This window comes from Stomoxys calcitrans, chromosome 1 (genome assembly GCF_963082655.1).
Source record: "Stomoxys calcitrans chromosome 1, idStoCalc2.1, whole genome shotgun sequence".
NCBI lineage: Eukaryota > Metazoa > Arthropoda > Insecta > Diptera > Muscidae > Stomoxys > Stomoxys calcitrans.
The window spans coordinates 192196652-192215194 of NC_081552.1; the positions used below are offsets into that span (position 1 = coordinate 192196652).

General features: G+C 39.7%; 1 protein-coding gene across 3 annotated transcripts in view; it reads right to left on the bottom strand.

Moving 5' to 3' along the window:
- The window catches only part of LOC106089461 (uncharacterized), a 36415-nt gene extending 18283 nt beyond the window's left edge, over positions 1-18132 (bottom strand). Inside the window, exons 1-2 of one of the 3 annotated variants that reach the window (XM_059360605.1) lie at positions 17891-18132; positions 17688-17771 (exon numbers count right to left, since the gene is read on the bottom strand). The gene's annotated coding sequence lies outside the window, so the exon portion shown is untranslated. Of the gene's footprint in view, positions 1-17687 lie in introns of all 3 variants that reach the window. The other 2 variants (XM_059360606.1, XM_059360604.1) reach the window with 2 other exon arrangements.
- Between the last annotated feature and the right edge of the window lie 411 nt (positions 18133-18543).

The window sequence follows — 18543 nt, forward strand, 5'->3', positions numbered from 1 at the left end:
GAAATCGACAACTGATTGGCAATGGATTGCAGCAGCAAACGCCGTTGATTCGAAGTGCTGAGTAGCATAAATAGTAAATTTTATCGCAGTCACAGTGGGCCGATATGAATGAACACAAAACCTCCCTAGTTCTGCCACCCCCACCTACTGCCAACCATATGGGTAACTGCACACAATCTGGGCGATAGTTTCCTATCTTGGCATGTACGTGTTTCCCCTCGCCAATCAACGATAACAATTTGACATTTTTGAGATATCGTAAAAAATACCACGATATTCACGATTATGTCATACTGCATTCGTATGTACTTACATGAAGAGAGCTTCGAGTAAATATTTTATTAAAATTTATTGACTTTATTAAGCGCCTTACAACAGTCATTAATAGAAAATATGTTACCAAACCAATTAACACTCAAGTGCTCACGATTGCCGTGTTAACAGAGAGATTGCGTTGAACGAATTGCTTAATGCGTTACAAAAAAATTTTAGTAATGATTTGTATACCCACCATCCTAAGATAAGGGGTATGTTGAGTTCGTCATTACGCTTGTAACTCATCGAAATGCTGATCTGAGACCCAACAATGTAGGTTAGGTAAGGTTGAAAAGAGGGTGTGGATATTAATCGGCCCTAAGCCAATAACCTCGACAAAGAAAATTTGAAGTTAGTAATTCCGTTCTACTTACAATATCTTTAAGTGTTTTCCATACCACTCCCCTAAGTTGGTTCATGTCTGGTATCGTGCCCCACCTAAGTACCGTTATCTGTTAGCCGCGAAAGCTGGGCAATGACATAGGAAATGCTCCAACATCTCATCATCTTCCCCACATGCCCTACACATGCTATCATGCCGCACCGATTTTGCATAAGTGAGCTCATAGTCCTATATGTCCCGTTATGACACCCAAAAGCTATATTGACCTCCTTCTTATTTCCTTTCAGTAATAGCCTCATCCTCTCACGATCTGGATCCCTTAAATCGGACTGCGTCGACCCGAAGGCGATGACTTAACCAAGTTTATCGACGGCAGTACCTTAGCATTCACCGCCAAATCGTCTGCCCTTTCATTCCCTCTTTTTTTTACTGTCCGTAAAGATGTTAGCACTCGACGTCCTCGTGTTAGTATTACACCTCTTCACGCATTCCGCGATTGCCCGGATCTTTGTCTGCAGGACTGTATTACGGTAAGGCAGTTTAAAATAGATCTCCCTGGGTTCTCAATAAAGACCCCAGGCCCACTCTCTCCCCTAGCTTTGATCCATATCGAATGCGTGCCACTGCAGCTCAAGTCCGCCTATGACGCGCGAAAAAAAATTTAAAGCGGTGGTTATCCCCTCTTAATGCTGGCGAAGCCATGCATGGTCATGTAAATTCTCCCCAATCTGGTGGAGGGTGGGGCGCCCACCGGCACTTTCAGCTGAAAATAGATATGAAATTCGTTCTTTACTCCTAAATATCGTTGATTTGAGCTCCATATTGCCATAGTCGGAAACGAAGCTCAGTTAAGGGGGAGCTTAATGTCTAATCCCCCAACAGACCCACCTACACAATCTGTGAAAATTTTACGAAAGTTGGTTCAGTCGTTTTTGAGTTTACGGAACAAATAAAAAAACCGAATCCCATATAGTCTTAATTGGTTAATATGCCCATTTGGGGCGTTTTCGGGGGTTTGTTTGACCCCCTATATTTCAATCTGATTTCTTATGCCAGATTCGTAATCTACTCCCGAATACCTTTCATTTGATATACAAGTTTAATTTTTCGGCAGGGTGGAGTTTTGGGGTTAGGGCGACCTCCTGGTTACTCGGACCATTTTTAACACCATATTCGTATTCTACTCTTCAATACCCTTCATTTGATACCCATTTTGTCATTATCGGTCCACTTTTGATTTTGGGCGGTGTTTTTGGGGCAACGGGGGAGGGATCGCCCCCTTCCGATATCAACAAACTATAAAATCTGTTCCTCACTCCTGCCTATATCCGCAATCCACTCCCGAATACCTTTCATTTGAGTCCCATATTGTCATGATCGTCCAATAAACCTATTTTAATGGGTTTTGGGGTTGGGGCGGCCCCCCAGTTACTTGGACCCAATTTTTAATATGAAATTCGTACTCTACTTCTGAATACCTATCATTTAATTCCCATATTGTCGTGATCGGTACACTTTTATTTTTGGGTAGTACTTTCGGGGTAAAGGGAAGGGTCCGCCCTCCTTCCAATAGCAAAAAATTATATAGCCTATGCTTCCTTCCAGACCAACCTACGTAATCTGTGAAATTTTCAATGTAATCGTTGCAGCCGTTTTTGGGTCTATATGGAACAAACAAGCAAATAAACAAACACAAATTTATTTTTATATATAAGAATTGGCCCGTCCAAGATCGGAAGGCGCTTTTGAGTGTTAATACTTATTTTCAAGAAAGAAAGTAGCCGTTGAAAAGAGTAGACGTGTTTCAGCTCCTCAAAGAAAAATATATGTATCTCGGAATTGATACTACCTATTACGCAAAAACTTTATAGCCTTTCAGGAGTAGGCTCAAAATGGACTCTAAAGACCCAACAGCTGCAGTTGTGGCATCGGGCCGTAGTATGTTTTTCGCCCCTCCTATAGGTGTGGGTATCTCGGCATCTGTAGTCAAAAGTAATGCTTCAAGCGCACAATCAGTTGTCGTGAGACCAAATCGTAAAAGGAACAAAGGAAGACCCCAATGCCTCTGAGTCGTCATGGAGAGCTTTGACTTCCAAAAGGACGCCAAGGCCATCATGGAAGGGGAAGATGGTCGCTTGAAAAGGTAAGGAGCCGCCCTCTTACACCAGAGTGGCAAGGAAGCGCAACAGAGATGTGCTGACTTATGCAGTCATCAATATCGACAGTGCATCCAGCAAATTCCACCAGATCATCGGTCCCAAGCGGAGGATCTGGTCAGCGATCGGATTTTCGAATATGTGTGGAACTCTGTAGAGGCTCCACCCATACAAATGATGAGCTGCGAGTATAGAGGGGACATCTTTACGCTGTGTTTTGCGCCGGCGCTCCCTGGAGGGGGCGCAAAGCTCGACATGGTGAGAAAGATGGACATCCCCCAGCTCACACAGACGATGGTCTTTATCAAGGTATGGGACAGTAAAATCGCTACGGAACGCATGTTAGGATTCTTAAGTTTGTTGGAATCACTCTACAGCCCTAAGCTCAAAGATGGTCTATATATTGATATAACACTGATCTCCCGATAAGAAATCTTGATTTCATAAAAGTCATGTTTTTGCCGCGAGTTCAACGAACAACCGTGCCGAACTCGGATAGAGCGATGGCCCGATTTAAGAGGTTGAACCGCTTTATTACGCTTTACTACCCACTTTCGACGTTTTAGTGAATTACATGGACCGTGCGTACCAGATTCACCCGATGAAGTCGTTCATCGCAAGGGTTGCCGCCTCAGCGTAGAACACACAACTACAACAACACCAATCAATTTCAGAGAAGCAGTGAGTCCCCTTGTAACAGTATTTAGACTCTCTAATAATTAGCAAGCCGATGATTTTCAACTTTTTTCAAAGGGTACTGATTAGTTGGACTAATTAGGACTACGCCACCATGGAGGCCACCGTAACGTATCAAAATGCGTGCTCTGTTCAAGTTCAAGTTCATCGCGAGCTTCTTCCATTTAGCAACGAAGCTTATTTTTGGCTCAATAGGTACCCAAATAAGCAATATTGTCGATTTTGGAGTGAAGATCAGCCAGAAACATTGCAAGAGCTACCAATGCATCCACATAAAGTTACAGTTTGGTGAGGTTTATGGGCTGGTGACATCATTGGACCGTACTTCTTCAAAGATGATGCGAATCGTAATGTAACTGTGAATGGTGAGCCCTATCGTGATATTACATCCGACCTTTTTCCCCCCAAAAAGCAAGAGCTTGACTTCCTTCACCGAAATTCATCGAAACTTGATACAGGGAAACGAGTTTGTATAAAATTCATCACGCTGGTGGATAACTTCTACTATGAATGCGCGAATGATTCGTGTGGTGATGCTGTTGGTTGCCGACCAAAGGCCCTGTGGCCGAGAGTTTGCGGAACAGGACGTCGCTTATCCTGGGTCTGAGGAACATTGACTTCAGACTTTTAAAAGGAGTCCTGACTAGTCATTGAAACGTATGGTCACTTATCCTGGGTCTGAGGAAGCATGACTTCAGACTGTTAAAAGGAGTCCTGACTAGTCATTGCAACGTATGGTCGCGCTGAAGGAGATGCAACGTGCTCTTACCGGTGAGAGTTTCTTCCTTTTTATATCCACCACCATAGGATGGGGGTATACTAGTCTAGTCATTCTGTTTGTAACACCTCGAAATATTGATCTAGGACCCTATATATATGTTCTTGATCGTCTCGACATTCTGAGTCGAACTAGCCAAGTCCGTCCGTCTGTCGAAATCACGATAGCGGTCGAACGGGTTAAGCTAGCCGCTTGAAATTTTGTACAGATACTTAAAATTAATGGAGGTCGTTGAGGATTGCAAATTGGCCATATAGGTTCAGATTTGGATATAGCTCCCATATAAACCGATCTCCCTATTGGACTTCTTGGGCCCCTGGAAGCCGCAATTTTTGTCCGATTTGGCTAAAAAGTTGCACATACATATGCTCTGTTATGACTCCCAACAACTGTGCCAAGTATGGTCCAAATCGGTCAAGAATATGATATAGCTCCCATATAAACCGATCGCCCGATTTGACTTCTTGAGCCCTTACAAGCCGTGATTTTTATCCGATTTGGGTGTAATGTTATTACATTTTTGTCCGACTTCGCTAACATTTAGGACAGTGAGTTGTGTGAGGACCCTAGATATCCTTCTTGACGACAGCCTAGAGGGGTCCAGATTTGGATATACCTGCCATATAGATCGTTTTCTCGATTTAAGGTTGTGGCGCCATAAAGGGCGCATTTATCATCCGATTTCGTTGAAATTTGACACAGTGACTTATGTTAGATTTTTCGACATTCGTGTCTTATATTATTCATATCGGTCTATATTATTCTGAATTTGGTCCCCAACGGACCATTTTTGGATACCGGATTATGATGAAAGGTGGTTTACATATATACCCGAGTTAGTGGGTATTCAAAGTTCGTCCCGGTCGAACTTAATGCCTTTTTGCTTGTTTCATTCTAGAAAATTTATTTTGTCATTTAAAGATTAAATATGTCGATTCATTTCCTTTCCCAGTATAGAGCCACTATGACCATTTGTTATGTTAACACCCTCGCTTGAACTGAACTTTTATCGCATTCTTTGGAACCTGTCATTCACATGTGCCATTTAAGAAGATCTAACACATCTGTGTGCCTGTTTTTTTTTTATTAATCCCTCATTTAATTAATGGCTTGAAACATTTCTTCATTTTAGGCCAACGAAACAAAAAGAAAAAAAAAAAAAACACAATAAAATTAACGTCATAATAATTCATTCTGTGAGGTTGGTCATGTTTCACACATTCGAATAGCAGAGTGGAAAAAAATTAAATAAAATTTATTTTTTATAAATGAAAATGTCAAATGCCCAAACTGGACAGCAAAACTAAGTCTTTGTGATCCAAAACCGGTCAGCGAATGGTGTTCTGATCTGTTGTTCGACTCCATTCAGCCATCAAGCCAAGCCATAAATGTTGTTGCGATTATTGGCCATGCGTTTTTTTTTTTGCAATAAAAATCAATAAAATAAGCGTATTATATAAGGAAAAATCCTACGTTGTTGGGAGTACAAGTATACGGGTGATTGAGTTTAAATTGTTGACAAGAATGTTTTAATAATACATTTTGTAAATATACTACATGTCCAAGTGCTGCACAAAAGTGTTCATTTATCAAGATCGCCAAGCCACTGAGAAAAAAACGAAAACAAACAACAAGCAAAAATGCATTAAGTTCGGTCGGGCCGAACTTTGGATACCTACCACCTCGGGTGTATATATAAACCCCATTTTCGCCATAATCTGGTGAAAATTAGATAACTTATGCACCCAATTTCGGCACGGACATTGAGTGGTCGAATCAATATAAGTAACTGTTGAATTTTGTATTTAAAATTTCAGCGAAATCGGGTAATAAATATTGGGTTGCCCAAAAAGTAATTGCGGATTTTTGATATAGTCGGCGTTGACAAATTTTTTCACAGCTTGTGACTCTGTAATTGCATTCTTTCTTTTGTCAGTTATCAGCTGTTACTTTTAGCTTGCTTTAGAAAAAAAGTGTTAAAAAAGTATATTTGATTAAAATGCATTCTAAGTTTTATTACAGATGCATTTACTTTCTTTTAAAAAATCCGCAATTACTTTTTGGGCAATCCAATAGAACTTTTATGGGCTTCAGACCTGAATATAGTCCGATCTGAACCATATTTGGGTCCTATGTTGGGAGGCGTAAAATTACCCACTGTTTTAGATTTCAGCGAAATCGGTTAAAAATTACCTTTATGGGCTTCAGCCGCTTTACCAGAAGATCGGTCTATATGGCAGCTATATCTAAATATAGCGTGATCTGTGCCATATTTGGGTCGGATATTGAGAGGCTTAAAACTGCGCACAATTCCAAATTTCAGCGAAATCGGATAAAAAATAAAGCTGTTATGGCCTTCAGACCCTTTATCGGGAGATCGGTCTATATGGCAGCTATATCAAAATATTGTCCGATACAAACCATACTTGGGACGGACGTCGGGAGACCTAAAACTACGCATTGTTTCAAATTTCAACGAAATCGGGTAATAAATAGAACATTTATGGGCTTCAGACCCTTCATCGGCAGATAGGTTAATAAAGCAGCTATATCTGAATATAGTCCGATCTAAACCATATTTGGGTCCTATGTTGGGAGGCGTAAAACTTCCCACTGTTTTAAATTTCAGCGAAATCGGTTAAAAAATACAACTTTTATGGGCTTTAGACGCTTTACCAGAAGATCGGTCTAAATGGTAGCTATGTCTAAATATAGCCCAATCTGTACCATATTTGGGTTGGATATTGAGAGGCTTAAAACTGCGCACAATTCCAAATTTCAGCGAAATCGGTTAAAAAATAAAACTTTTATGCGCTTCAGACCCCTTACCGGGAGATCGGTCCATATGGCAGCTATATCTAAATATAGTCCGCTCTGAACCATATTTGAGTTAGATGTCGGGAAGCTTAAAATAACTCACTGTTTTAAATTTCAGCGAAATCGGGTAATGAATAAAGCTTTTATGGGCTTCAGACCCTTTATTGGGAGATCGGTCTATATGGCAGCTATATCTTAATATGGATTGATCTAATCCATATTTGGGTCAGTTGTCGGGAGGCTTAGAATAACTCACTCTTGCGAATTTCACCGAAATCGGTTAAAAAATAAAACTTTTATGGGCTTCAGACCCCTTATCGGGAGATCGGTCCATATGGCAGCTATATCTAAATATAGTCCGCTCTGAACCATATTTGGATCAGTTGTCGGGAAGCCTTAAACTACTCTACTGTTTCAAATTTCAGCAAAATTGGATGAAAAATAAAGTTTTTATAGGCATTAGACTCTTTATTGGGAGATCGGTCTATATGGGAGCTATATCTTAATATGGACTGATCTAGTCCATATTTGGGTCAGTTGTCGGGAGGCTTAAAATAACTCACTGTTGCAAATTTCACCGAAATCGGTTAAAAAATAAAACTTTTATGGGCTTCAGACCCCCTATCGGGAGATCGGTCTATATAGCAGCTATATCCAAATATGATCCGCTTTGGCCTGTTCAAAAACTTAACCAGCATGCATCAAGAAGACGTATCTGTGCCAAATTAAAGCTCAATATCTCAATTTTTGAAGGCTCTAGAGTTATAACAACAGACGGACGGACAGACATTCGGACATCGTTAAATTGTCTTGGAATTTTACGACGATCCGAATTATATATACTTTGTAGGGTCGGAAATTGATATTTCAATGTGTTGCAAACGGAATGACTAAAAGAATATGCCCCCTACGGTGGTGAGTATAAAAAGGCAGAAATTAATTGGCGTCGTACGAAATAATTACTGATCTTGGTAGATTGCTGGCGGTTTTAATGCCTTCCTCCCCACAGTGACGGAATGAAAGACAGAAAAGCCGCTTCGAATGCGGAAAATTCTTAATAAACGCCTACCCATCAGCTCGATACTCAACGAGAAATGCTGTTTCTGTTTTGTTTGCATTAATTTTATAACAATAAATAACAAAAATAAAAAAAATTAAAACTAAAAGCGGCACAAATGTTTATAATTTATGCATATTAGCATTGTGCGCTTAGAACACAATTAAGCCGCTTGTAATTACACTAACAACAACCGCCAAACTAAATGGCACTTTGTTGTAATACTGACAAGATCGCTTATCTACTACCAGAGATGGACAAACTTGTAAGTTTGGAAAAGTGGGTGGGTTAGTCATAACATTAGGAAACAAAATTTAGAGAAATTTAAATCGTCTACATAATTTGAAGAAGTCAACAATAGCACACATTTTGATACCGTTCACTATGCAATTTTTGCATTATTTAAAATTTTTTATACATTTCAAAACAGTGCTTGGTGTTACTTAGTGTAATCGATGTAAAGTTCAGTTTCAAAACAGTGCTTGGTGTTGCTTAGTGTAATCGATGTAAATTTCAGTGGGTGGTACCAACAAAAATGCATTCAATGATTCAACCCACATGCCGCCTTAAATGTTGTCATGCCAAAGGATACCCTGATTTGGCATTGTAAATCTCTATTGGACATTGACATTTAACAAGTTTGCATTGGCCTACGCTGCAATAAAAATCGTGGTTTGCAATTCAGGCATAGTGAAATCCTGTTGTCTTAGCAATTGCATCTGTGCCATTCGTTTTGAGTTTCAAAAACCGGCCACTGATGATGAGGTAACACCAAGTGATGGTTTTTTTTTTTCTTTATAATTATCTCACCCAACCCCACGCATACAAGAAAAAGAAAAGAATTTTATAAACAAAAGTCTGTTTCTTTTTTTCTTTAAAACAGTAGAAGAAAGTGTTTATTTTTTTATTAACGAAAATATGGGATAACTAAAACGTGTTGGATCACATAATTAAATCACGAATATTTTAATTACTCATCCATGTCTTTGGTTGTAGGAGATCATTGGTATTCCTATCCAGCGAATATATAAATCTTCGAGATGTGTGTGAATTGTTTATACCTTTCACCTTCTGTTGTGCCATGCATATTTTTGTCAACAACTTATGACCGTTCTTAATTTAATCACAGAGTATATTAGACTAGCCCTTATTGTAAAACAGTGGCAATCACTGGCCACAAGAATGCAAATGCAAAACTTTTAGTAAAATTGGATAAAACCGCCTAGGAAAGGGGGTATACTCATTTAGTCATTCCGTCATTCATCAATTTTCGACCCTAGAAAGTATATATATATGTCGGATCGTCATAAAATTCTAAGACGATTTAACGATGTCCGTCTGTCTGTCCGTCCGTCTCTTCTAATCACTCTACAGCCTTCAAAAATTTAGATATTAAGCAGAAATACGTCTTTTGATGCACGCTGGTTAAGTTCTTGAACGGGCCCAATCGTACCATATTTGGACAAAGCTGCTATATAGGCCGATCTGCCGATAAAGGGTCTAATGCCCATAAGTGCTTTATCCGATTTCGCTGAAATTCGAAACAGTGAGTAGTTTAAAGCTTCCCGACACCTGACCCAAATATGGTTCAGATAGGACTATATTAATATATAGCTGCCATATAGACCGATCTGCCGATAAAGGGTCTGAAGCCCATAAAAGTTTATTTTTTAACCGATTTCGCTGAAATTTGAAAGAGTGAGTAGTTTTACGCCTCCCAACATGGAACCCCAATATGGTTAAGAATCACATATGGTCTTTATTGGTCTACGAATTTAAGTTTGGATGTAAGGTGTACTCCATTCTTAAAAGACTTTATCTCTGCCCGATATTCTCATGATGTCTGATTTAGGGGTGTTTTCAGGGGTGAGGTGGTCCCCCAGACACATGGCCCTGAAAGAATATCAGCATCGTGCTCTTCTCTCAAATACCATTTTTTTAAACCCCATATTGCCATTGGTTTTGTGAGGAGTTTACAGAATGAGGCGTCCCCCAATCACATGGCCCCAAAATTGGTTATCATATTCGTTTTCTAATCCCAAATACCTTTCATATGAGACACATACTGTCATGGTCAAAAAATTTTTACCCTTTGGGGGAATGTTTTGGGGAATACATAGTCCTACATTAGTATATCAAATTTGTATTTATTTTATATCCAAATACCTTTATTTGAGCCCCATATTGCGATGGTCAGTAAAAAATTGCAGTTTGTAGGGTATTTTGGGAAAGGAGTAGACCCCCAGAAAATTGGTCCCGAAAGTGGGTATCAATTCTTGTTCTAACCCCCAATTCTTTTCATTGAAGCCCCATATTGACGTGGTGGGTATATACGCCCGATTTAGGAGTGTTTTGGGGATTGGGGGGCCCCCAATCACTAAGCCCTGAAAATATTTTATTTAGCAACATGCTCTATTCTCCCATAAGGCAGAAAGTGGCACAAGCATTTTATCGCCACTTCTACGGGTGACCACCATAAATGACCTATTACGGATATTGACTGAGGAGGGATTTCAACCCGTCTGCTACGCAGACGATATTATGACACTTCTAAGGGATAACGATCCCAACGCGCTATGCAGAAGGGCCGAAAGGGTCTTGCATATGGCATATGACTGAGCTAGACCCAGAGGTCTCAATGCTAAGCCAGAGGAGACTCAAATATGGCTGTTCACGAGGAAGACGAAGGTGGGCCAATTTAAAGCACCACGTTTCCTCAATAAGACGATTTCGATATATGACAAGGTCAAATACTTAGGAGTGATTTTGGACAGGAAAATGAAATGGAAGTGTCACATTCAGGAGCGTACTGAGAACGCTCACAGGCACTATGTATACGGGCATTGGCTCGAAATGGGGCCTGAATCCACTGTCCACTGGCCCTACCGGAGCGTGATTAGACCAATACTTACTTACGCCTCTGTAGTTTGGTGGACTGCTATGGAGGAAAAGTGCAACACATGGACCATACAACAGGTTCAGAGAACATGTTGTCTTGGCATTGGTGGAGCGATGAGGACCACGCTCACTAGGGCACTGGAGACTATTCTAGATATCCGACCCATTGACATACAAATTTAGTGTGAGATAGCCACTGCGGCTATGAGACTTAAGGCGATGGGAGAATGGATTGAGGATGGGAACAGCTCATACCATCGCAGTAAAATCGAGGCGACGATAGGAAACCTGGTAGGAAGGAAAAAGGTTTCCCATCTGATACCTGAGATCAACCTTGAAATCGAGTGCGAGGCACTGCTGCCATCGGCACAGTCTTGAATGGACGGAACCCTAGCATTGCCATCTGGAAGATCATGTTACACGTATGGATCAAAGCTAGAGGACAGAGTGGGCCTGGGGGTTTACATTGAGTACCCAAGGATTGAGATCTGTTTTAGACTGCCTGGCCACAATACGGTCCTGCAGGCGGAGATCCGGGCGATGGTGTAACGCGAGGATGTCGAGTGTCAACATCTTTACCGACAGTAAAATTGCCATAAGGGCAATAACAACCAGGACGGTAAGGTCACGAACAGTCTTGCAGTGTAGGAAGGAGATTAACGCCTTCTCTGAGAATGGTAAAATCCGCATCGTTTGGGTGCCGGGCCATAACGGAGTAAGGGGGACTGAAAGGGCAGACGATTTGGCGATGAAGGCCAGAGGCCTGCTGTCAATATTCTTGGTTAACCCAAAGCCTTTCGGGTCGACGCAATCCGAGTTAAGGGCGTGGGCGACGTGCTTAGTACAACAGCGAAACATTGTGGAACAGCGAAACGGTCGGTAGGTCGGCGAAAATCCAATGGGGAGATCCTAAACCAATAGCAATATGAGGTTTAAATAAATAGTTTTTGAAGGAAGAGCACGATGCTGATATTTTTTCAGGGCCAAATGCCTGGGGGACCACCTCACCCCCGAAAACCCCCCTAAATCAGATATCATGAGAGTAGCGGGCTGAAATAAAGTATTTTAAGAATGGAGTACACCTTACATCCAAACTGGGATGGGATTCAGATAAAGGCTCTTATATTGTTAAACTGTTAGTCAAGTTTGCATGGTATTTCACTAAAAGCTCTTTAATTGTCGAAAATAAATATTCCAAGGAAATTTTTGTTCCATATAAAGTAAAAGAAGGCGCAGCGGAGCGGGCCCGGGTCAGCTAGTATTATATAAAAACCAGTAAGGAAAGGCTAAGGTCGGCCGGTGTCGACTTTATAATAACCTACACCCAGGCCTCTACCTACTCCCAGGCCTCTGATGGGAATCGAACCCGCAATCCCCGTACTTATCGTGCGGACACGGTACTAGTGCGGCTACCAGGATGTTCCAGTTCCCCAGGTACTTGAACCCAAATACCTAAATACCTTATATGCGTTTTGTTTTCTCTAGAGTTGCATTGAGAGATCAGTCTTTTCATATGTTACACTAACATTTCTTCAATCTATTGCGAATTTTAGTTTTTCTGAAGTGCCTTAACTTGGTCGCCTCCGTAACTATGTTTTTGTAAACAAGCAAAGTTAAACTCTCGTAAAAATCACTTTGTTTACCAACTTTCAAACACATTGAAGTTCGATGCAACCAAAAATAGAATACACTTAAGCTTGGCTGTATGGGAATGAATGACCGTATGAATGAATCATGAAATCGCTAGATAGTCTTCAGAATATGTGACGTCTAGAATTCCCTGGGTAGGCAAGTGGCGAGGGCGGTGTCGGCGGCACAACGACTCATGTGTCGCCGATGAAATGACCAAAAACAAAACCGAATACCAAAGACGGCAATGAATGGCATCATAAGCACGAGTATGATCGATGATCTTTCTATCGACCAAGCGTACGATCGTACGAACGATCAACCAAACAATTGTTTCGCTACGAAACCACAAACCATAACAATAGCAACAACAAAAGCCACTTTCAAAAATAAACAAAACGACAAAACAAAAGCCAGAATCTGATAAGAATTTAAAAATATTTCAACTTTTTCTTTCGCTGGAGTGCATAACGAGCGAACGTGCAAACCAGCGACCGACCAACCAACCAACCAACTGTTTTATGGTCATGTTTATTAACAGAGGCTGGTGGCTGCTAGCTTATGTTGGACGGTTGCTGGTAATTAACGCCGGTGATTGTGAAACTTCACATGTTTTTTTTAACAACCGTTTCAAGTTCAGTTGCCGATAGTGGCTTATCTCTGATATCAGATGTAAGGGCATCCCAATCTTTCTTTGTTGTAACACACTGAGTATGACGTCTTCTTCTTCTTCTTCTTCTTGCTACATGATTCCTCATTTACATGTAAAGCAATCTTGATGCTCACACACACATACCTACTGTTATGTCTAAAGAGAGTACATGGCAATACTTGAGACATGGCATTTGTGCAAGTGTGCTTGCAAGTCGTTGGATACTCTCAAAGTATCTCTTATTGTCATTGTATCGCATGCACTCATTTACAAACAATCGAATGAATATAAAACTTGGTCGAAGGTCTCTTTGGTGCAATCTCCTCTTCCCTCCCCCTTTGTCGACAATGTCTTAATCGACCACAGTGCCACCCAAAACCCACCACAGTGATTGGTGTAGGAAAATACAAAATTCAGTTCAATTCTTTATTGCTTAATAATATTGGGTTGCCCAAAAAGTAATTGCGGATTTTTTAAAAGAAATTAAATGCATTTTTTATAAAACTTAGAATGAACTTTAATCAAATATACTTTTTTTACACTTTTTTCTAAAGCAAGCTAAAAGTAATTAAAAAGTAAAATTTTTCAACGCCGACTATATGAAAAATCCGCAATTACTTTTTGGGCAACCCAATAGTATATAATGTCCTACATTTAGTATCTTACATGTTAAGAACTTAAGCTATAAACTTATTCTGCTTAAATATTGAAAATAGGTTATTAAACATTTTCAAGGAACCTATGTAAACAATTTTTATACCCTACACCACTTAGTGCATTTGTTTGTAGCACTCAGAAGGAAGAGAGAAAGACCCATTGATAAGTATACCGACCGACTCAGAATCACTTTCGGATTTGATTTAGCTATGTCCGCTTGTCTGTCTGTCCATGTTAATTTGAGTACAAAGTACAGGTCACAGTTTTCATCCAATCGTCTCAAAATTTGGTACAGGCAAATTTTTCGTCCTAAAGACGAAACCTATTGAAATTGGAAAAAATCGTTTCAGATTTGGATATAGCTTCCATATATATTGGGTTGCCCAAAAAGTAATTGCGGATTTTTTAAAAGAAAGTAAATGCATTTTTCATAAATCTTAGAATGAACTTTAATCAAATATACTTTTTTTACACTTTTTTTCTAAAGCAAGCTAAAAGTAACAGCTGATAACTGACAGAAGAAAGAATGCAATTACAGAGTCACAAGCTGTGAAAAAATATGTCAACGCCGACTATATGAAAAATCCGCAATTACTTTTTGGGCAACCCAATATGATCGTCCAATTTGCAGTTATAATGAAATTAAATGGTCATTTGTTAATCGATTCTCTTGAAATTTGGCAGAGAAGATTTCCATATGACTTTAGACACTACTGAAGAATTTCATAGAAATCGGTCTAGATTTAGATATAGCTACCATATGTGTATATCGCCCGATTTTAACTTCTAGAGTCACAGCAAGCGCATTTGTTGATCAATCTTGCCAAAATTTTGCACAACGCTTTCCTCGACGACTACCATAATATCTAAGAAGTTTGCTCAAAATCGGTTCAGATTTAGATATGCTCCGATATATATATTCGTCTGGTTTGGGGTAATTTGCAATAATGTTGTCATTAGTCAACAGTAGTTATTGTATTGTAGTTTGAACATATTTGCTCGAAATTTGGTAGGGTTCATCAAAATTGGTTCAGAATTGGATATAGCTCCCACATTGTACTTATAGGGTAGGTGTAGGGTATTATGCAGTCAATACCTCCCGACTTTGTATATTATACAGTACCGGAGATAATGGGCATCCAGCGCTGTGGGCATCCATCCGCTTATATTGAAAAGGTCTAAAACTGTGGAACCTATATGGACTTTAAAAGTTCGTGATCTTAGACAACTTTGAATGATTCGTATTATATGATTTGGAAAATTTTATCGTATGAGTTTAAAAATCATGCCACACCCTGTCAAAAGCAGCATTCATATCAAGTATTGGACTTGACTATATACGCTATTCTAACTAAGGGGTCCACTATCTGCTGAGAAGATAAAATATTATTATCTTCAACAAAGTCGGCAACCTGTTCCTGAATTACTCTTTCCACTATTTTACTAACAGATGACGCAGACTGATTGGGCGGTATGATGACAGGGTAGCCGCTGGTTTATTTAGTTTCCTAATGGCAATGACCTTTGCCTCCTTAAAACTGTCTGGAATATAACCCTGCTTAAGGCATAGAGCTCACAAACTATTGATAATCGCAACATTCGATACTTTCGATATTTCTAATAACAAATATCAATAGTATCGATAACATTGTTAATTTCCCATCACCTATATTTCAAACGAAAATGAGAAGTAAAAATCAGGAGATCGATTTATGTAGAAGCAATATCAATGCACCGAACGAATAAAACCAAATTCAATAAAGTCAGTTGGAAGTCACGAGAGAAATGATTGCACAAAATTTTACCCCAATCGGATAAAAAATGCGCCCTCTATTGGCGCAATGTATCTTTTAGATAGTCTTCAGTGTCAATCGATATTCAGACAAGAAATAAAATATCGATAGTATCGTAGTGCCATCGATATTTGGCCAGCTCTATTATGGCATCCATTTATAAAGTGACTCAAAAACTTAACTCCGTTCCCTGGAAGAGATCTTAGACATCTGCTGTTAATGCCCAGGCCGGAGGCATTTTTGAGTTTCAAAATCTTAATTGCAGTAGAAACTTTAGTGAAAGTTGTAGCTATAAATGACTGGTTTGAACTAGCTTCTAAATTGTTGAACCACTTTCCCCAAGGGTGGGTTTTTTGACCCCCAGGTGGGCCCAGGGGCCTTTGCCTCAAAAATGGTCTTCGGACTCGTGTTTCCGGGGCCAAAATTAAGTGGAGTGCAAAAAATGAGCAAAATCGGGCGTGTGCCCAATAAAGTGCAGTTTCCCGGTGCTTAGCCCACCCCCTTAGCCTTTCTACGCTCATGCAATCGCCTCGATCTTCTGCGATTTTTTAAATCTCTGAGACCAAGTCTCGAGATGCCTTTCACCACTTGATCTATCCATCGTACTTTTGTTCGTCCCGGTTTGCGTGTACTACAGTGATCGCCTTCAAAAGACTTCTTTGCTGGAGCTTCTTCACTCATTCTAACAACGTGACCAAGCCCAAACGATCGCTATAGGTTTAACTATGCTAGGTCGTCATACAGCTCATACAGTTCGTGGTTCGTACGACACCGATATTCTCCATCAATGCAAACTTGCCTAAACATTTTACGAAGAATCTTTCGCTGTGAATATAGCGGCGAAATGCGGCGGCAGGTAGTCTGCATCTTTTTGTAGTAGTGCTGGAAATATTCCATCATATAATCTGGAGATCGGTTTATATGGCAGGATATGGACTGATTTAGATCATACTTGACACAGTTGTTGGAAGTTAAAATGAAACACTTCATGCTAAATTTTGGCCAAATCAGATAAGAATGGCGCCCTCTAGGAGCTCAAGAAGTCAAGGCCCAAAATCGGTTTACATGCCAGCTATATCAGTTTATGTACCGTTGGAAGTCGTAACAAAACATGTCATGTAAAATTTTAGCCAAATCCAATAGGAATTGCGCCCTCTACAGGCTCAAGAAGTCTAATCGGGAGATGGGTTTATATGGCCGCTATATCAGGTTATGGACTGATTTAGACTATACATGGTACAGTAGTTGGGAGTTATACCAGAACACTTTGTGCAAAATTTCAGCCAAATCGGATAGGAATTGCGCCCTCTTGAAGCTGTAAAAGTCAAGACCCAAGGTCGGTTATATGGCAGCTATATAAGGCTATCAACTTATTTGAACCATACTTGGCGCAGTTGTAGGAAGTGATGCCAAAACACCGCGTGCAAAAGAATTGCGCCCTCTAGAAGCTCAAGAAGTCAAAACCCAAGAACGGTTTATATGGCAGCTATAACAAACCATGGACCATTTACAATCCCAACCGACCTACACTAATAAGAAGTATATGCGCAAAATTTCAAGCGTCTAGCTTCACTCCTTCGGAAGTAAGCGTGCTTTCTACAGACGGACAGACGGAGGGACATGGCTAGATTGAGCTTTTAATTTGTAATTTATAAATTTGAGCAGTTGCCATTTTATAAAAATTTTTAAATTACAATTTTTGTAAAATAGTTTTCCATTGCAAAATATTTTTCCATTTCATTTTGTATGGCTTCCAAACCACTGTGCACCCTATGCATTTCCATTAGCACCCGCCAAAAACCAACCAAGTGGAAGAATATTTTTTCATATGGAAATGAGTAAGCAAATAATTCTGAAAATTGGTTTTTTGATAAATCAACAAAAAAATCAACTTACCTTTAGATTCCAAAGTTCAAGTATCCACTTTTGCGACGAATGTGTGTATCTGAGGAATTCACAAATGCGGATGGGATGAGACTCCTTTTTTATAAATAAGTGTACCACCAAATGAATGACCACAATTTCGTAAGAAGAAAAAGGTGACCAAAAATTTCACATTAAAATTCTAAATTTTTCCCCTCTTAATAAGGTTTTATTACGTTTTATTTATTGCAAACTCGATCTAATGATCACAAATCAATTATCATTTGGGTTTTTTTTATGAGACTTTTCCAATTTTGGCCAGATTTGTTAATAAAAAATATGTTTTTATTTGGTTTGCAAACAATTTGAGTTTTTTTGTTTTTCGTGTTTGGTTTTTTTTGTTTGTACTACACAACACCAATGCGATAAAGACGAGCTACGCTAAATCAGCACATCCACTGTTTACGAGAAACTCTGACTAACTAATTTAGCTAACTTTAGTAAGCAAACACTTGAAGTTCTAGAGCATTTAGCATGGAGAGTGAGAGTGCGAAGCTTAACAGCAACATTGAATGACCATTCTACGATGTTCAATGAATTTGTATAGAGAGAGAGAGAGAGAGAGAGTTTTGAGAGAGAGAGAGAGAGAGAGAGAGAGTTAAAATTGTCGTCAATACCCATCGACTTAATTTGCTATGGTGAGCCGGTAGTTATTTTCTCTGCAGAGAGGGTCAGTCAGTCTGCAACATTTGAGTATTCAAACAGCCTGGCTGTGTAAACAACTGGCAGGTTTGATGAGTATGGTGGTAGCTGTCTTTAATGGTAGAGGTGAAACTTACTAGAGAACCTATTCGGGCATTATTAATATACTCACCACAACTTTCATGCG